A 7,054-nucleotide genomic window follows, 5' to 3' on the forward strand; every position below is an offset into this window, starting at 1 on the left:
AAACACTTTTCAAATGTGGGCTCTATCTTTTGGAATGCCATCAAGACATGCTTGGTAGTGTTGTAGCTGGTGAATTTTTAGTGTTTAACTTTCAGATGAAATATATGTAACTATGTTAAAAATTCCTCTGAAAAAAGTAGGTCTTATACATGTGTTGCTGTCAGTTTTCACAGTTCTATCCTTGTTTTAATTACCCAAGGCATTCTGATTACAGAGCTACAAAGTAATCTATTTAAAGCTGGGTTTTAGAGTGATCTAATGGGCACAAAAACCATATGGAATTAGAAAACATTTACTTCTCTTCCCCTTCTTATATTGCCAAATATGTTTAAATCAAACTTGGTTTAAAAACAAATATTCCCAGGGTAAGGACTTTCATATCAACTTCTGGTTGTTTCTGTTGAATTAGAAACCTCTGGCAATTTTTTTGCCTACTGAAATGTAAATGATGACATATCGTTAACTAGCAGCATTACACCACTAAAATACTAGGATGTGTCTTGCTTGCCTCAAACTTCCCTTTCCTTAAGTGCAATGCCTTAGAGGCAGCAGTGTTTAAATGGTACAAAGTACTCTACTAGTACCAGCCTGAATCTTTATTTAGGAGAACAAGCTTCACATTCTTCCCTGCTGACGCAGTATATGGGCATGTTCGGCTCTTCCATAAAACACACTCATACACTATTTCTGTCTAACCCAAGGTACAGCACTGACATGACAGATTCATGTTCCCAGCTGTGACATAAGGGCTCTTTGACAATACCACAGTGAAAGCCCTATTAAGAAAACATGTGCCGGACAGTGCATCTGATGCAGTTAAATGCTATAAAAGATTTTCCAGGTGTTAATGAGTTACGCGAGTAGAATGAAAATGAGGCGGATCCATGCACTTGGAAATTCTCAAGGAGCAGGACTCAGGCTCTCAGAGAGACGGACAAACAGTGCTTTATAAGCACCACGGGCCACGCTCTGCACCTGACCACACGAGGTGATGAGCGACCCCGACTATTCACTGTTCATTGAGGATCGTTTGCATGGGAAAAGACAGACTTTCATGTCTTCCTGCAGTTTACTACATCCTTTTTACTTTGCTCTATTTGGGAAAAAGCACTAGCTATTTTCCCCTTCTTAAGCATTTTTTTTTGTTCTAAAGAGAAGGAAAACATTATGCCTGTTGCTTCATTTCTTGTTTTTAGTTTTATGAAGGATTCAGCTTGACCCAGTATAGATAAGACGCTGTCATTTAGTTCGTGTTAAAATATCGCTACTTAGAGTTTATGTTTTAAAGGACAGACATACAGTCTGTTGCATATTTTGAAACAGCAGTGGTCAAAAATTTTCAAGACAATGTTGAGGCTTAATATATATTCTTTTAAGATATGTATAAAATCCTGTGTATGGGCTGCCCTGAGAATTTCAACCACTGATGCTTCAAAGTACGTGCATATGTTATTTTATACAACAGCTGCCTACAGGAGAATTGTTTATTTATATAATCTGTTTACTTGATAAAAGATTGTTTAATTTCTTTAGCATGTGTGAATTTTATGGTCATTCTCCCTGAGGACATAAGTTTTATCTACATCTGACAGGTAGAGTGAGGGAAGGCTGCAATGCAGATTTTTCAATGCTTTTGTGACCACCGTCTCAGTCTTAATCCTGGCATACAACTGTATCTAGGGGAAAAAAAAGATAGTTTTGTCGCCATGCTAATTTCAGCCTGATTTTCTGAAAAGGGGAAGCTCCCAGTAATACGAGAACCAATGGAGTGTGTCCTCTCAGAAGTTAACTTAGAACCACTCATTTTATTTCCCACAGAAAAGTCAGTACTATTTTATCTTTCGTTTCCAATCTAAAATCCCAAGTTGTCTACCCACTCTTCCCCTGCCCCAAGAGAGTTACTTAAATTAACTTGGAGAACAAAATTTTCTTAAGGGCGTAAGAAGACTAGGTGGAGAGAACAAGCAAACCAGTGTAATAACACATTGATTCTTGAAACTCATGTCTTAAGGGTTAAAATTCCTCTGGCTTGCCAGGTGTTCTGTGCAAATGTTGCATTCATACAATGTAGTATCTGACCATTTAACCATATGTCAAACAATCTCTGCTATGACAACCAGATGTAGACATTGCCATGGAATGAAATTATCATTTTATTAATTACCCTTTAATTAGTTGATACAGGAGAGAACATGCAGTAATTTAGTCATAACTGGCCTGACTGAGACTCAGTACTTAAAGGGATGGAATCTGTTTGTGAGATTACTTGTTATGAATAACAATTATGTCTGTGACAATGCAATTTTATTATGAAGATGTACTGTGCATTTCAAATATTGTAAGTTAGTATTAAGGATAGGTATAAGATAGTATCCAGGATTTTACCTACAATTTGATGAAAAATATTTTCCTTGAATAAAAGTGTATAATCCTCTTGTATTTTGCTGCACATGTTATAACAATGCAAGAAAGACCTCTTACCAAACTCACCGTGATGACCAAAATGTGTTTCCAATACATTTTATTATAGAAATGAGGAGCCACTTGCACTTCAGACTCATCTCAAAATCTTTCTAGCAGTCTTCAAATTATTCTAGACTTTAACATGATATTCGTGCAAGGGGCACACTACGCAATTTTTTTGAAGCATTCTTTGACAAAACATAATCAGAAACTTGAGCAGAGTCTCTTATGTGATCACTTGTCACCACATTTTTTGGATTTTTGTAAGAAAGTGGAACATCTCTAGGTTTCTCGGACGACACAGGTGCAAATAAAGTTTACAACATCCCCCTTTAGACTGTAGCAGTAGGTAAATGTCTTGCAGACATTCTTTCACCACAGATTGCTGTTAAATCAGGAATACTCTTCACAGACTGAATATTGAGTATCACTGTAGTAGGACAGAGCACATTCAACAGCTTAATAAAAATGCTCATAAAGTGGATCTTAACATTGGCCCTTACATACCCAGTTGTTAAGAGATGTTTTTGCCATTCTGGAGCCATCATTCTGTCCTTGCTCTTCTAAGCTCTATGACCTGAGAGAAGACTGCAGTGTTTTATATTAGTTTTGTTCTGTTAGATGGACAACGTGCCTCGTGTTTTTGCCTCTTGTCTTTCCACAAAAATCTCAGAAAGTGCAGGTCAAAACCTTCAGCAAATGCAGCTCCAACAAAATCTAACAAACTGCTTTACCTTTCAGAGCTGAATGAAAGCTCCCTCCTTTTTTTTTCTTGCAATGGGTAGCTCCTAGTTTCCTACATGTGCAGTGACAGAAATTATACTTAACTGAATTATTTTTTAAACCTTGCCCAATTACAGGATGTTTATTTATTTATTTATGATGGATGTGCATGCTATATAGATGTTTCCAAGCCAAATGAGTCTTTCATGTAACTGTTGTAAAGTCAAGAGAGTTATACGAATGGGAAGACTGTTTCCTTTACAATTAGACTTTGAGAAATTCTTTTACCTTGCTTAAATGCCTAAGGACTGCTTTCGAAGTTGGTTTTTCTTTTTCTTTTTAAACACAACATCATTCCATCCTTTCTGATGGTTAATTCACTTATATGCTTCTTTAACACGAATGTGTGCATATATATGGAAAAACATGCTATACAGGAAAGCAAAACACCTTTTGCCTAGGGTGCCATCTTCCAGTTAATATCAGTAAGTCATATTCTGTTGCTTATAAGTGCATCTTGCTCGACAACTTATCACCACCTCCAGTACAAACGCTTGCAGGTTGTATCTGCCTGCTGTGTCACAGGGAATAGCTAACACAGTGTAACAAGAGATCATTTCATTAGATTACCATGAAAGAATCACCGCTGCAAGGAACTTGAGCTGAACAGGGACACAATCACAGTGTTAAAAACTCGAAACAGTTTACCATTAAAGCCTTGTGTGACTGCTTGAGAAATGTCTTAGAGCAGCACAAAAGCTGGCACCATTAGCTTTCATCCCTGCTGAGTTGGCAATAAAGTGCACACATAAGTAAAATGCATTAATTGGTATTAGTCAATCTAGTTAAGATGTTCTTTCCCCAGGCATCTTCAGATTTCATATCCATAAAATAGGATTTCTTTAAGTCTCATAATTTGATTTTGTCCAGCCCAAAATAATATTGACACAGTGGCAGCAAAAGCACAATTACACCCCAGCTTTACAAAGGTGTTCTCTATCTAAATAGACTGGGACCCACGTGCTCCCAGTCTCACACACACACAAAAAGAAAAAGCAACCCTCGTGAAAAAAACTGCGGAAGAGGAAAAAGTGATACATTTTCCTATCATTTCCCTATGCTGTTCTTCCTCCCTTTCCCCCGCATTTTTCCTACTGTGCACTACTGATTACTGCACTTTAAGATCAGAATAAACAATTAACTGCCTAATTATTCCGGTCACACCAAGCCACAATGAAATCTTTATTCAGTGTTTACAGCAATCTTTGGCAGAGACTGTCTTGCTGTTTTTAAACCAAGAAGAACTGCTCCCTTTGGCTCCCTTCAGCATCAGCTGCCTGGGTTTCAGAGCTGGATGCCAATAATCAGCCTCCTTTTTCTCTTCCAAAGTGGCTATTTTTTTTTAAGGGTGAAAAGACCTATTCTCATCAACTCCCCATATATTCTGCCTGATTTATGTCCCAGCCACTGGGGCTCTTCCTTCCGTATCTTTTACCATTTGTGTGCCCCCGCAGCCCCTCCGCGCCGCTCCCGCAGCGCCCGCCGAGCCCCGGAGCCCCCGGACACCCCCGGACGCTCCCGGACGCTCCCGGACGGGGGGGCGCTTCTTCCTCGGGAGCCCCGGCGAGGGGGCGGCAGGAGGGGGGGGGATAGTTTCCAGCTCCGGCTGTACAGCATCCGCACACATCCACACACGCACACCTTCTCCCATAGTTATTTCTCGTTCTGCCGAAATCCTCGAGGCGGCTCCCCGCCCCGGGAAAGTTGGAGGCAGACGCTCCACGCCCCCGGCGGCTCTTTCTGCCCCCTCTCCGTCTCTGTGACCTGCTTCTCTCTCCCGATGGGCAGCCGCGCCGCCGGGACGCTCCGTGCCCCGCTCCGCCCTGCCCTGCCCGGCTCTGCCCAGTCCTGCCGCCGCAGAAGAGCACTTGCGGAGCGGGGGGAAGCTTGTCCCAGCCAAACTCCAGAGCGACCCGGTGTGGGCTCGTTCCGTTCCCCACCGCCTCCTCCTCGCCCTCTGACTGCGGATGGACAGCCAGGGAAAGAAGAAGAAAAAAAAAAATAGAAGGAACAACTAAGATCAAAAGAATACTAAAAACCTAAGGAGAAAAAGAAGAAAAAGGAGAAGAGAGAAAAAAAAAAAGAAAGAAAGGAAAGGGGAAAAAGAAGAAAGAAATAAAGGAATCAAAAATAAAGAAAAAGAGAAAAGAAAAAGGGGAGGGGGAAAGAGGGGGAAAAGGGAAAAAGCAGAAGAAAAAGTCCGCGAATGAGAGGTCGGGTTACCTTGCAGTGTGGAGGAGCTCCCGACTGCCTTCCTGGCGACGGGACTTCCCTCCTCCGCCGGGTGCGCCCCTCACATCCCCGCGCCGCCCCGTTCCGCTGCCGCGGAGGGAGCTGCCACTCGCTCCTGTCTCCGGCTGCGGAGAGAGGCTCGGGCTGGGGGGGCTGCGCGGCCGCAGGCAGAGGAGGAGGAGGAGGAGGAAGCGGAGGAGGAGGGAGCCCCACGGCCGCCCCGCTCCCCGGAGCTGCCCGCTGGAAGTGGCCGCCGCTGCCCCCGGCTCGGCTGCCCGTGGCTATCGCGGCGGCTCTAACGCTGCCGCGGGGACCTGCGGGAGGCGATTGGTGCCGGGGAGCTGCGCCCCCCTGCGCCGCCCCCCGCCCTCCTTCCCGGGGAACCCCCCGCCCCAGCTGCGGCCCCCGGGCCCCACGCAGCCCCCGGCTATGGGAGGGCAACCCCAGGTCTCCCCTCCGCAGGGCTGGTTACATCTCGGGAGGATTCCACAACGCACCACATGGGCTGCGAGAGGATGGGCTTCCGAGGTAGACCAAAAGTCATACCGGAGAGGCGAAGCGCTTCTTTATTTAGCAAAAAGGGTACAAAGATGAAAGCTGAATTTCTTTGGAAGGCTCGATTTTAGTTAATGAACATGCTGAGACTAATGTCAGAGCTGCTTTTATGAGGGCAAACAGTAGAGTTTCCTGGAGGGTTTGTGTAAGACTTTGGAAAAACAACCAAATAATAAAGGGATTTTACATCCACCTTTAAAGATCATTTTAGTGTTCATAAAAGCTGTCAGGCTTGCTGAAATACTCCCCATCCGCAGAACAACAGCTGCAAAGGCAGTGGCAGGACAAGGCATCCTTTCTGCCAACTAATTCATCTCAATCTTGACCTGAAGCAACCAGGAGGGCAGGTATTTCTTATTCACCATTCCTGTGCTAGCCTTCATCTTTCTGCACAGAATGGGAAGGCAGCAAACTTGCACCAACTTTGATGATGTGTATGTGTGAAAAAGAGAGGGAAACTTGTTCACTTGGGTATGAGAAGGTTATTACCCCTCTAATAGTTCCCTGTAGTAATAACTCCTTTTTGCTGCTAGCACAGAGCCCATTCCCTGTTTCAGGTACATTGGTAAATCTCAAACAACTCCTCTAAGCTCGGAGCAGAGTTGTGCCCCATCAATCTGTGGCCAAGCCAGTGACTGGCAGAAGGAGACTCTAAATCTCCTTATCGATTACCTGGGACACTGCCAGTCCCTCAACAATTAGATCTTGAGATGAAGATTCAGATTATACAGTCAAGATTTGTTGTTTTGGGTGGGTTTTTTTTTTTCCTCTCCAGATTTGCACTAATGATTATTTGCAGAACTAAGGTCTCACTGGCTAGTTTTCTGGCCCTGCATTTTTCATATTGATCGCAATGTAGTCATTTCAGCATTACAGAAGAAAAAGGGCAGTCAGATCTCTGGAGAGAAGTTGTTGGAAGTTTGAATGCTGGCAAAGTGCCCAAAACAAATGATGAATTACAGCTATGATAAATGAATACTTGGATGTGTTGGGAAGTCATACAATATTCTCCCAGTTTCCT

General features: G+C 43.5%; 1 protein-coding gene across 1 annotated transcript in view; it reads right to left on the minus strand.

Annotated features, from left to right (window-relative positions):
* CDH20 (cadherin 20) overlaps positions 1-5,553 on the minus strand; it is a 118,649-nt gene extending 113,096 nt beyond the window's left edge. The window contains exon 1 of the mRNA XM_048310966.1: positions 5,470-5,553. The gene's annotated coding sequence lies outside the window, so the exon portion shown is untranslated. The remainder of the gene's footprint in view (positions 1-5,469) is intronic.
* Positions 5,554-7,054: the final 1,501 nt, after the last annotated feature.

This window comes from Corvus hawaiiensis, chromosome 1 (genome assembly GCF_020740725.1).
Source record: "Corvus hawaiiensis isolate bCorHaw1 chromosome 1, bCorHaw1.pri.cur, whole genome shotgun sequence".
Taxonomy (NCBI): Eukaryota; Metazoa; Chordata; class Aves; order Passeriformes; family Corvidae; genus Corvus; species Corvus hawaiiensis.